This window comes from Schistocerca gregaria, chromosome 2, assembly GCF_023897955.1.
Source record: "Schistocerca gregaria isolate iqSchGreg1 chromosome 2, iqSchGreg1.2, whole genome shotgun sequence".
In the NCBI taxonomy this organism is placed as follows: Eukaryota; Metazoa; Arthropoda; class Insecta; order Orthoptera; family Acrididae; genus Schistocerca; species Schistocerca gregaria.
In genome coordinates this window covers 1,016,073,647-1,016,083,388 of record NC_064921.1, presented here as the reverse complement: position 1 = coordinate 1,016,083,388, position 9,742 = coordinate 1,016,073,647, and the positions used below count along the sequence as shown (strand labels likewise).

The following is a 9,742-nucleotide window of genomic DNA, read 5'->3' as shown; positions in this document are numbered from 1 at the left end:
CCGTAGCACCCCTAACGAGATAGCGGTTTTTCCCGCAGTCGTGATTGTAAGTCATAGCAGCAAAAGCAATCACTTTCTTAGCAGCAGGGAGTGCGAGCCCAGCGGCAGCTCTACATGAAGGTACCAATAGCCCAGGAAGGCCGCCGACCGCGGGAATTCGCGCCGCCCCCATCCCGCCAGCCTACACGAGACTTTCCAGAGCACCCTGGACCACATCGAGGGACCCAGTGCACTGAAATTATAGTCATTCGCCATGTCAGGTGGCTCGTTGGTCTAGGGGTATGATTCCTGCTTAGGGTGCAGGAGGTCCCAGGTTCAAATCCCGGACGAGCCCTAGCGTTTTGTGCAAACTGATCGCACGTGAGTGGCTGAGTCGACGCAAAATGCTCGGCGGCAGTATCAAATGAATTTCATATTTGATGTGAGCAATTGACACTCTGATCCGACGTGTGAAGGCGATTACGAAGGTTTTTGGGTACAGATGGAAGCAGATGCATGTTACTATGTCTTGTTTTTAATGATGAAAAAGTGTTTCCGCCCGGGATCGAACCGGGGACCTTCTGCGTGTTAGGCAGACGTGATAACCGCTACACCACGGAAACTACTTGTGTGCGCCTTACCTTAGAGGCAACTCGTGCTGATGTTGTCATCGTAACTAAAAAATTAAATAAATGCGCTACTTGCATAACAAAGGTACATGCAGAAGATCCTCACATGTCGTGGCTCACTGGAGTACAATACGACATATTCAGGAAAATACTGTTCCCGCCCGGGATCGAACCGGGGACCTTCTGCGTGTGAAGCAGACGTGATAACCGCTACACTACGGAAACTGCGGACGTGAGGAGTCCATCCCCGTTCCCTCGAAATTACCTCAGCCTGTCTCCCGTCCGCGAATGCACACGCGACGGTTCTTTTGACAGCCTGGAAACCGTTGCAGCCGAGGGCACAAGAAGTCTTCGGGTGCTCGAGAGTTTGTCTGCCGTAGCACCCCTAACGAGATAGCGGTTTTTCCCGCAGTCGTGATTGTAAGTCATAGCAGCAAAAGCAATCACTTTCTTAGCAGCAGGGAGTGCGAGCCCAGCGGCAGCTCTACATGAAGGTACCAATAGCCCAGGAAGGCCGCCGACCGCGGGAATTCGCGCCGCCCCCATCCCGCCAGCCTACACGAGACTTTCCAGAGCACCCTGGACCACATCGAGGGACCCAGTGCACTGAAATTATAGTCATTCGCCATGTCAGGTGGCTCGTTGGTCTAGGGGTATGATTCCTGCTTAGGGTGCAGGAGGTCCCGGGTTCAAATCCCGGACGAGCCCTAGCGTTTTGTGCAAACTGATCGCACGTGAGTGGCTGAGTCGACGCAAAATGCTCGGCGGCAGTATCAAATGAATTTCATATTTGATGTGAGCAATTGACACTCTGATCCGACGTGTGAAGGCGATTACGAAGGTTTTTGGGTACAGATGGAAGCAGATGCATGTTACTATGTCTTGTTTTTAATGATGAAAAAGTGTTTCCGCCCGGGATCGAACCGGGGACCTTCTGCGTGTTAGGCAGACGTGATAACCGCTACACCACGGAAACTACTTGTGTGCGCCTTACCTTAGAGGCAACTCGTGCTGATGTTGTCATCGTAACTAAAAAATTAAATAAATGCGCTACTTGCATAACAAAGGTACATGCAGAAGATCCTCACATGTCGTGGCTCACTGGAGTACAATACGACATATTCAGGAAAATACTGTTCCCGCCCGGGATCGAACCGGGGACCTTCTGCGTGTGAAGCAGACGTGATAACCGCTACACTACGGAAACTGCGGACGTGAGGAGTCCATCCCCGTTCCCTCGAAATTACCTCAGCCTGTCTCCCGTCCGCGAATGCACACGCGACGGTTCTTTTGACAGCCTGGAAACCGTTGCAGCCGAGGGCACAAGAAGTCTTCGGGTGCTCGAGAGTTTGTCTGCCGTAGCACCCCTAACGAGATAGCGGTTTTTCCCGCAGTCGTGATTGTAAGTCATAGCAGCAAAAGCAATCACTTTCTTAGCAGCAGGGAGTGCGAGCCCAGCGGCAGCTCTACATGAAGGTACCAATAGCCCAGGAAGGCCGCCGACCGCGGGAATTCGCGCCGCCCCCATCCCGCCAGCCTACACGAGACTTTCCAGAGCACCCTGGACCACATCGAGGGACCCAGTGCACTGAAATTATAGTCATTCGCCATGTCAGGTGGCTCGTTGGTCTAGGGGTATGATTCCTGCTTAGGGTGCAGGAGGTCCCGGGTTCAAATCCCGGACGAGCCCTAGCGTTTTGTGCAAACTGATCGCACGTGAGTGGCTGAGTCGACGCAAAATGCTCGGCGGCAGTATCAAATGAATTTCATATTTGATGTGAGCAATTGACACTCTGATCCGACGTGTGAAGGCGATTACGAAGGTTTTTGGGTACAGATGGAAGCAGATGCATGTTACTATGTCTTGTTTTTAATGATGAAAAAGTGTTTCCGCCCGGGATCGAACCGGGGACCTTCTGCGTGTTAGGCAGACGTGATAACCGCTACACCACGGAAACTACTTGTGTGCGCCTTACCTTAGAGGCAACTCGTGCTGATGTTGTCATCGTAACTAAAAAATTAAATAAATGCGCTACTTGCATAACAAAGGTACATGCAGAAGATCCTCACATGTCGTGGCTCACTGGAGTACAATACGACATATTCAGGAAAATACTGTTCCCGCCCGGGATCGAACCGGGGACCTTCTGCGTGTGAAGCAGACGTGATAACCACTACACTACGGAAACTACGGACGTGAGGAGTCCATCCCCGTTCCCTCGAAATTACCTCAGCCTGTCTCCCGTCCGCGAATGCACACGCGACGGTTCTTTTGACAGCCTGGAAACCATTACAGCCGAGGGCACAAGAAGTCTTCGGGTGCTCGAGAGTTTGTCTGCCGTAGCACCCCTAACGAGATAGCGGTTTTTCCCGCAGTCGTGATTGTAAGTCATAGCAGCAAAAGCAATCACTTTCTTAGCAGCAGGGAGTGCGAGCCCAGCGGCAGCTCTACATGAAGGTACCAATAGCCCAGGAAGGCCGCCGACCGCGGGAATTCGCGCCGCCCCCATCCCGCCAGCCTACACGAGACTTTCCAGAGCACCCTGGACCACATCGAGGGACCCAGTGCACTGAAATTATAGTCATTCGCCATGTCAGGTGGCTCGTTGGTCTAGGGGTATGATTCCTGCTTAGGGTGCAGGAGGTCCCAGGTTCAAATCCCGGACGAGCCCTAGCGTTTTGTGCAAACTGATCGCACGTGAGTGGCTGAGTCGACGCAAAATGCTCGGCGGCAGTATCAAATGAATTTCATATTTGATGTGAGCAATTGACACTCTGATCCGACGTGTGAAGGCGATTACGAAGGTTTTTGGGTACAGATGGAAGCAGATGCATGTTACTATGTCTTGTTTTTAATGATGAAAAAGTGTTTCCGCCCGGGATCGAACCGGGGACCTTCTGCGTGTTAGGCAGACGTGATAACCGCTACACCACGGAAACTACTTGTGTGCGCCTTACCTTAGAGGCAACTCGTGCTGATGTTGTCATCGTAACTAAAAAATTAAATAAATGCGCTACTTGCATAACAAAGGTACATGCAGAAGATCCTCACATGTCGTGGCTCACTGGAGTACAATACGACATATTCAGGAAAATACTGTTCCCGCCCGGGATCGAACCGGGGACCTTCTGCGTGTGAAGCAGACGTGATAACCGCTACACTACGGAAACTGCGGACGTGAGGAGTCCATCCCCGTTCCCTCGAAATTACCTCAGCCTGTCTCCCGTCCGCGAATGCACACGCGACGGTTCTTTTGACAGCCTGGAAACCATTACAGCCGAGGGCACAAGAAGTCTTCGGGTGCTCGAGAGTTTGTCTGCCGTAGCACCCCTAACGAGATAGCGGTTTTTCCCGCAGTCGTGATTGTAAGTCATAGCAGCAAAAGCAATCACTTTCTTAGCAGCAGGGAGTGCGAGCCCAGCGGCAGCTCTACATGAAGGTACCAATAGCCCAGGAAGGCCGCCGACCGCGGGAATTCGCGCCGCCCCCATCCCGCCAGCCTACACGAGACTTTCCAGAGCACCCTGGACCACATCGAGGGACCCAGTGCACTGAAATTATAGTCATTCGCCATGTCAGGTGGCTCGTTGGTCTAGGGGTATGATTCCTGCTTAGGGTGCAGGAGGTCCCAGGTTCAAATCCCGGACGAGCCCTAGCGTTTTGTGCAAACTGATCGCACGTGAGTGGCTGAGTCGACGCAAAATGCTCGGCGGCAGTATCAAATGAATTTCATATTTGATGTGAGCAATTGACACTCTGATCCGACGTGTGAAGGCGATTACGAAGGTTTTTGGGTACAGATGGAAGCAGATGCATGTTACTATGTCTTGTTTTTAATGATGAAAAAGTGTTTCCGCCCGGGATCGAACCGGGGACCTTCTGCGTGTTAGGCAGACGTGATAACCGCTACACCACGGAAACTACTTGTGTGCGCCTTACCTTAGAGGCAACTCGTGCTGATGTTGTCATCGTAACTAAAAAATTAAATAAATGCGCTACTTGCATAACAAAGGTACATGCAGAAGATCCTCACATGTCGTGGCTCACTGGAGTACAATACGACATATTCAGGAAAATACTGTTCCCGCCCGGGATCGAACCGGGGACCTTCTGCGTGTGAAGCAGACGTGATAACCGCTACACTACGGAAACTGCGGACGTGAGGAGTCCATCCCCGTTCCCTCGAAATTACCTCAGCCTGTCTCCCGTCCGCGAATGCACACGCGACGGTTCTTTTGACAGCCTGGAAACCATTACAGCCGAGGGCACAAGAAGTCTTCGGGTGCTCGAGAGTTTGTCTGCCGTAGCACCCCTAACGAGATAGCGGTTTTTCCCGCAGTCGTGATTGTAAGTCATAGCAGCAGCAGGGAGTGCGAGCCCAGCGGCAGCTCTACATGAAGGTACCAATAGCCCAGGAAGGCCGCCGACCGCGGGAATTCGCGCCGCCCCCATCCCGCCAGCCTACACGAGACTTTCCAGAGCATCCTGGACCACATCGAGGGACCCAGTGCACTGAAATTATAGTCATTCGCCATGTCAGGTGGCTCGTTGGTCTAGGGGTATGATTCCTGCTTAGGGTGCAGGAGGTCCCGGGTTCAAATCCCGGACGAGCCCTAGCGTTTTGTGCAAACTGATCGCACGTGAGTGGCTGAGTCGACGCAAAATGCTCGGCGGCAGTATCAAATGAATTTCATATTTGATGTGAGCAATTGACACTCTGATCCGACGTGTGAAGGCGATTACGAAGGTTTTTGGGTACAGATGGAAGCAGATGCATGTTACTATGTCTTGTTTTTAATGATGAAAAAGTGTTTCCGCCCGGGATCGAACAGGGGACCTTCTGCGTGTTAGGCAGACGTGATAACCGCTACACCACGGAAACTACTTGTGTGCGCCTTACCTTAGAGGCAACTCGTGCTGATGTTGTCATCGTAACTAAAAAATTAAATAAATGCGCTACTTGCATAACAAAGGTACATGCAGAAGATCCTCACATGTCGTGGCTCACTGGAGTACAATACGACATATTCAGGAAAATACTGTTCCCGCCCGGGATCGAACCGGGGACCTTCTGCGTGTGAAGCAGACGTGATAACCGCTACACTACGGAAACTGCGGACGTGAGGAGTCCATCCCCGTTCCCTCGAAATTACCTCAGCCTGTCTCCCGTCCGCGAATGCACACGCGACGGTTCTTTTGACAGCCTGGAAACCATTACAGCCGAGGGCACAAGAAGTCTTCGGGTGCTCGAGAGTTTGTCTGCCGTAGCACCCCTAACGAGATAGCGGTTTTTCCCGCAGTCGTGATTGTAAGTCATAGCAGCAAAAGCAATCACTTTCTTAGCAGCAGGGAGTGCGAGCCCAGCGGCAGCTCTACATGAAGGTACCAATAGCCCAGGAAGGCCGCCGACCGCGGGAATTCGCGCCGCCCCCATCCCGCCAGCCTACACGAGACTTTCCAGAGCACCCTGGACCACATCGAGGGACCCAGTGCACTGAAATTATAGTCATTCGCCATGTCAGGTGGCTCGTTGGTCTAGGGGTATGATTCCTGCTTAGGGTGCAGGAGGTCCCGGGTTCAAATCCCGGACGAGCCCTAGCGTTTTGTGCAAACTGATCGCACGTGAGTGGCTGAGTCGACGCAAAATGCTCGGCGGCAGTATCAAATGAATTTCATATTTGATGTGAGCAATGACACTCTGATCCGACGTGTGAAGGCGATTACGAAGGTTTTTGGGTACAGATGGAAGCAGATGCATGTTACTATGTCTTGTTTTTAATGATGAAAAAGTGTTTCCGCCCGGGATCGAACCGGGGACCTTCTGCGTGTTAGGCAGACGTGATAACCGCTACACCACGGAAACTACTTGTGTGCGCCTTACCTTAGAGGCAACTCGTGCTGATGTTGTCATCGTAACTAAAAAATTAAATAAATGCGCTACTTGCATAACAAAGGTACATGCAGAAGATCCTCACATGTCGTGGCTCACTGGAGTACAATACGACATATTCAGGAAAATACTGTTCCCGCCCGGGATCGAACCGGGGACCTTCTGCGTGTGAAGCAGACGTGATAACCGCTACACTACGGAAACTGCGGACGTGAGGAGTCCATCCCCGTTCCCTCGAAATTACCTCAGCCTGTCTCCCGTCCGCGAATGCACACGCGACGGTTCTTTTGACAGCCTGGAAACCATTACAGCCGAGGGCACAAGAAGTCTTCGGGTGCTCGAGAGTTTGTCTGCCGTAGCACCCCTAACGAGATAGCGGTTTTTCCCGCAGTCGTGATTGTAAGTCATAGCAGCAAAAGCAATCACTTTCTTAGCAGCAGGGAGTGCGAGCCCAGCGGCAGCTCTACATGAAGGTACCAATAGCCCAGGAAGGCCGCCGACCGCGGGAATTCGCGCCGCCCCCATCCCGCCAGCCTACACGAGACTTTCCAGAGCACCCTGGACCACATCGAGGGACCCAGTGCACTGAAATTATAGTCATTCGCCATGTCAGGTGGCTCGTTGGTCTAGGGGTATGATTCCTGCTTAGGGTGCAGGAGGTCCCGGGTTCAAATCCCGGACGAGCCCTAGCGTTTTGTGCAAACTGATCGCACGTGAGTGGCTGAGTCGACGCAAAATGCTCGGCGGCAGTATCAAATGAATTTCATATTTGATGTGAGCAATTGACACTCTGATCCGACGTGTGAAGGCGATTACGAAGGTTTTTGGGTACAGATGGAAGCAGATGCATGTTACTATGTCTTGTTTTTAATGATGAAAAAGTGTTTCCGCCCGGGATCGAACCGGGGACCTTCTGCGTGTTAGGCAGACGTGATAACCGCTACACCACGGAAACTACTTGTGTGCGCCTTACCTTAGAGGCAACTCGTGCTGATGTTGTCATCGTAACTAAAAAATTAAATAAATGCGCTACTTGCATAACAAAGGTACATGCAGAAGATCCTCACATGTCGTGGCTCACTGGAGTACAATACGACATATTCAGGAAAATACTGTTCCCGCCCGGGATCGAACCGGGGACCTTCTGCGTGTGAAGCAGACGTGATAACCGCTACACTACGGAAACTGCGGACGTGAGGAGTCCATCCCCGTTCCCTCGAAATTACCTCAGCCTGTCTCCCGTCCGCGAATGCACACGCGACGGTTCTTTTGACAGCCTGGAAACCATTACAGCCGAGGGCACAAGAAGTCTTCGGGTGCTCGAGAGTTTGTCTGCCGTAGCACCCCTAACGAGATAGCGGTTTTTCCCGCAGTCGTGATTGTAAGTCATAGCAGCAGCAGGGAGTGCGAGCCCAGCGGCAGCTCTACATGAAGGTACCAATAGCCCAGGAAGGCCGCCGACCGCGGGAATTCGCGCCGCCCCCATCCCGCCAGCCTACACGAGACTTTCCAGAGCACCCTGGACCACATCGAGGGACCCAGTGCACTGAAATTATAGTCATTCGCCATGTCAGGTGGCTCGTTGGTCTAGGGGTATGATTCCTGCTTAGGGTGCAGGAGGTCCCGGGTTCAAATCCCGGACGAGCCCTAGCGTTTTGTGCAAACTGATCGCACGTGAGTGGCTGAGTCGACGCAAAATGCTCGGCGGCAGTATCAAATGAATTTCATATTTGATGTGAGCAATTGACACTCTGATCCGACGTGTGAAGGCGATTACGAAGGTTTTTGGGTACAGATGGAAGCAGATGCATGTTACTATGTCTTGTTTTTAATGATGAAAAAGTGTTTCCGCCCGGGATCGAACCGGGGACCTTCTGCGTGTTAGGCAGACGTGATAACCGCTACACCACGGAAACTACTTGTGTGCGCCTTACCTTAGAGGCAACTCGTGCTGATGTTGTCATCGTAACTAAAAAATTAAATAAATGCGCTACTTGCATAACAAAGGTACATGCAGAAGATCCTCACATGTCGTGGCTCACTGGAGTACAATACGACATATTCAGGAAAATACTGTTCCCACCCGGGATCGAACCGGTGACCTTCTGCGTGTGAAGCAGACGTGATAACCGCTACACTACGGAAACTGCGGACGTGAGGAGTCCATCCCCGTTCCCTCGAAATTACCTCAGCCTGTCTCCCGTCCGCGAATGCACACGCGACGGTTCTTTTGACAGCCTGGAAACCATTACAGCCGAGGGCACAAGAAGTCTTCGGGTGCTCGAGAGTTTGTCTGCCGTAGCACCCCTAACGAGATAGCGGTTTTTCCCGCAGTCGTGATTGTAAGTCATAGCAGCAGCAGGGAGTGCGAGCCCAGCGGCAGCTCTACATGAAGGTACCAATAGCCCAGGAAGGCCGCCGACCGCGGGAATTCGCGCCGCCCCCATCCCGCCAGCCTACACGAGACTTTCCAGAGCACCCTGGACCACATCGAGGGACCCAGTGCACTGAAATTATAGTCATTCGCCATGTCAGGTGGCTCGTTGGTCTAGGGGTATGATTCCTGCTTAGGGTGCAGGAGGTCCCGGGTTCAAATCCCGGACGAGCCCTAGCGTTTTGTGCAAACTGATCGCACGTGAGTGGCTGAGTCGACGCAAAATCCTCGGCGGCAGTATCAAATGAATTTCATATTTGATGTGAGCAATTGACACTCTGATCCGACGTGTGAAGGCGATTACGAAGGTTTTTGGGTACAGATGGAAGCAGATGCATGCTACTATGTCTTGTTTTTAATGATGAAAAAGTGTTTCCGCCCGGGATCGAACCGGGGACCTTCTGCGTGTTAGGCAGACGTGATAACCGCTACACCACGGAAACTACTTGTGTGCGCCTTACCTTAGAGGCAACTCGTGCTGATGTTGTCATCGTAACTAAAAAATTAAATAAATGCGCTACTTGCATAACAAAGGTACATGCAGAAGATCCTCACATGTCGTGGCTCACTGGAGTACAATACGACATATTCAGGAAAATACTGTTCCCGCCCGGGATCGAACCGGGGACCTTCTGCGTGTGAAGCAGACGTGATAACCGCTACACTACGGAAACTGCGGACGTGAGGAGTCCATCCCCGTTCCCTCGAAATTACCTCAGCCTGTCTCCCGTCCGCGAATGCACACGCGACGGTTCTTTTGACAGCCTGGAAACCATTACAGCCGAGGGCACAAGAAGTCTTCGGGTGCT

The 9,742-nt window shown here is 52.1% G+C and overlaps 30 non-coding genes across 30 annotated transcripts; 10 read left to right on the top strand and 20 right to left on the bottom strand.

Moving 5' to 3' along the window:
- The first annotated feature begins 262 nt into the window (after nucleotides 1-262).
- Nucleotides 263-334, top strand: Trnap-agg (transfer RNA proline (anticodon AGG)). Its single transcript has one exon. It is a non-coding gene; the product is annotated as a tRNA-Pro (tRNA).
- A 195-nt stretch (nucleotides 335-529) lies between these two features.
- On the bottom strand, nucleotides 530-602 carry Trnav-aac (transfer RNA valine (anticodon AAC)). The gene has a single exon. It is a non-coding gene; the product is annotated as a tRNA-Val (tRNA).
- Nucleotides 603-760: 158 nt separating this feature from the next.
- Trnav-cac (transfer RNA valine (anticodon CAC)) lies at nucleotides 761-833 on the bottom strand. The gene has a single exon. It is a non-coding gene; the product is annotated as a tRNA-Val (tRNA).
- Nucleotides 834-1,244: 411 nt separating this feature from the next.
- Nucleotides 1,245-1,316, top strand: Trnap-agg (transfer RNA proline (anticodon AGG)). Its single transcript has one exon. It is a non-coding gene; the product is annotated as a tRNA-Pro (tRNA).
- A 195-nt stretch (nucleotides 1,317-1,511) lies between these two features.
- On the bottom strand, nucleotides 1,512-1,584 carry Trnav-aac (transfer RNA valine (anticodon AAC)). Its single transcript has one exon. It is a non-coding gene; the product is annotated as a tRNA-Val (tRNA).
- A 158-nt stretch (nucleotides 1,585-1,742) lies between these two features.
- Trnav-cac (transfer RNA valine (anticodon CAC)) lies at nucleotides 1,743-1,815 on the bottom strand. The gene has a single exon. It is a non-coding gene; the product is annotated as a tRNA-Val (tRNA).
- Nucleotides 1,816-2,226: 411 nt separating this feature from the next.
- Trnap-agg (transfer RNA proline (anticodon AGG)) lies at nucleotides 2,227-2,298 on the top strand. Its single transcript has one exon. It is a non-coding gene; the product is annotated as a tRNA-Pro (tRNA).
- Nucleotides 2,299-2,493: 195 nt separating this feature from the next.
- Trnav-aac (transfer RNA valine (anticodon AAC)) lies at nucleotides 2,494-2,566 on the bottom strand. Its single transcript has one exon. It is a non-coding gene; the product is annotated as a tRNA-Val (tRNA).
- A 158-nt stretch (nucleotides 2,567-2,724) lies between these two features.
- On the bottom strand, nucleotides 2,725-2,797 carry Trnav-cac (transfer RNA valine (anticodon CAC)). The gene has a single exon. It is a non-coding gene; the product is annotated as a tRNA-Val (tRNA).
- Nucleotides 2,798-3,208: 411 nt separating this feature from the next.
- On the top strand, nucleotides 3,209-3,280 carry Trnap-agg (transfer RNA proline (anticodon AGG)). Its single transcript has one exon. It is a non-coding gene; the product is annotated as a tRNA-Pro (tRNA).
- A 195-nt stretch (nucleotides 3,281-3,475) lies between these two features.
- On the bottom strand, nucleotides 3,476-3,548 carry Trnav-aac (transfer RNA valine (anticodon AAC)). The gene has a single exon. It is a non-coding gene; the product is annotated as a tRNA-Val (tRNA).
- Nucleotides 3,549-3,706: 158 nt separating this feature from the next.
- On the bottom strand, nucleotides 3,707-3,779 carry Trnav-cac (transfer RNA valine (anticodon CAC)). The gene has a single exon. It is a non-coding gene; the product is annotated as a tRNA-Val (tRNA).
- A 411-nt stretch (nucleotides 3,780-4,190) lies between these two features.
- On the top strand, nucleotides 4,191-4,262 carry Trnap-agg (transfer RNA proline (anticodon AGG)). Its single transcript has one exon. It is a non-coding gene; the product is annotated as a tRNA-Pro (tRNA).
- Nucleotides 4,263-4,457: 195 nt separating this feature from the next.
- On the bottom strand, nucleotides 4,458-4,530 carry Trnav-aac (transfer RNA valine (anticodon AAC)). Its single transcript has one exon. It is a non-coding gene; the product is annotated as a tRNA-Val (tRNA).
- A 158-nt stretch (nucleotides 4,531-4,688) lies between these two features.
- On the bottom strand, nucleotides 4,689-4,761 carry Trnav-cac (transfer RNA valine (anticodon CAC)). The gene has a single exon. It is a non-coding gene; the product is annotated as a tRNA-Val (tRNA).
- Nucleotides 4,762-5,151: 390 nt separating this feature from the next.
- On the top strand, nucleotides 5,152-5,223 carry Trnap-agg (transfer RNA proline (anticodon AGG)). Its single transcript has one exon. It is a non-coding gene; the product is annotated as a tRNA-Pro (tRNA).
- A 195-nt stretch (nucleotides 5,224-5,418) lies between these two features.
- On the bottom strand, nucleotides 5,419-5,491 carry Trnav-aac (transfer RNA valine (anticodon AAC)). The gene has a single exon. It is a non-coding gene; the product is annotated as a tRNA-Val (tRNA).
- Nucleotides 5,492-5,649: 158 nt separating this feature from the next.
- On the bottom strand, nucleotides 5,650-5,722 carry Trnav-cac (transfer RNA valine (anticodon CAC)). Its single transcript has one exon. It is a non-coding gene; the product is annotated as a tRNA-Val (tRNA).
- Nucleotides 5,723-6,133: 411 nt separating this feature from the next.
- On the top strand, nucleotides 6,134-6,205 carry Trnap-agg (transfer RNA proline (anticodon AGG)). Its single transcript has one exon. It is a non-coding gene; the product is annotated as a tRNA-Pro (tRNA).
- A 194-nt stretch (nucleotides 6,206-6,399) lies between these two features.
- Nucleotides 6,400-6,472, bottom strand: Trnav-aac (transfer RNA valine (anticodon AAC)). Its single transcript has one exon. It is a non-coding gene; the product is annotated as a tRNA-Val (tRNA).
- Nucleotides 6,473-6,630: 158 nt separating this feature from the next.
- Nucleotides 6,631-6,703, bottom strand: Trnav-cac (transfer RNA valine (anticodon CAC)). Its single transcript has one exon. It is a non-coding gene; the product is annotated as a tRNA-Val (tRNA).
- Nucleotides 6,704-7,114: 411 nt separating this feature from the next.
- On the top strand, nucleotides 7,115-7,186 carry Trnap-agg (transfer RNA proline (anticodon AGG)). Its single transcript has one exon. It is a non-coding gene; the product is annotated as a tRNA-Pro (tRNA).
- A 195-nt stretch (nucleotides 7,187-7,381) lies between these two features.
- Nucleotides 7,382-7,454, bottom strand: Trnav-aac (transfer RNA valine (anticodon AAC)). Its single transcript has one exon. It is a non-coding gene; the product is annotated as a tRNA-Val (tRNA).
- Nucleotides 7,455-7,612: 158 nt separating this feature from the next.
- Trnav-cac (transfer RNA valine (anticodon CAC)) lies at nucleotides 7,613-7,685 on the bottom strand. Its single transcript has one exon. It is a non-coding gene; the product is annotated as a tRNA-Val (tRNA).
- Nucleotides 7,686-8,075: 390 nt separating this feature from the next.
- Trnap-agg (transfer RNA proline (anticodon AGG)) lies at nucleotides 8,076-8,147 on the top strand. The gene has a single exon. It is a non-coding gene; the product is annotated as a tRNA-Pro (tRNA).
- A 195-nt stretch (nucleotides 8,148-8,342) lies between these two features.
- Nucleotides 8,343-8,415, bottom strand: Trnav-aac (transfer RNA valine (anticodon AAC)). The gene has a single exon. It is a non-coding gene; the product is annotated as a tRNA-Val (tRNA).
- A 158-nt stretch (nucleotides 8,416-8,573) lies between these two features.
- Trnav-cac (transfer RNA valine (anticodon CAC)) lies at nucleotides 8,574-8,646 on the bottom strand. Its single transcript has one exon. It is a non-coding gene; the product is annotated as a tRNA-Val (tRNA).
- Nucleotides 8,647-9,036: 390 nt separating this feature from the next.
- On the top strand, nucleotides 9,037-9,108 carry Trnap-agg (transfer RNA proline (anticodon AGG)). The gene has a single exon. It is a non-coding gene; the product is annotated as a tRNA-Pro (tRNA).
- Nucleotides 9,109-9,303: 195 nt separating this feature from the next.
- Trnav-aac (transfer RNA valine (anticodon AAC)) lies at nucleotides 9,304-9,376 on the bottom strand. Its single transcript has one exon. It is a non-coding gene; the product is annotated as a tRNA-Val (tRNA).
- Nucleotides 9,377-9,534: 158 nt separating this feature from the next.
- Nucleotides 9,535-9,607, bottom strand: Trnav-cac (transfer RNA valine (anticodon CAC)). The gene has a single exon. It is a non-coding gene; the product is annotated as a tRNA-Val (tRNA).
- Nucleotides 9,608-9,742: the final 135 nt, after the last annotated feature.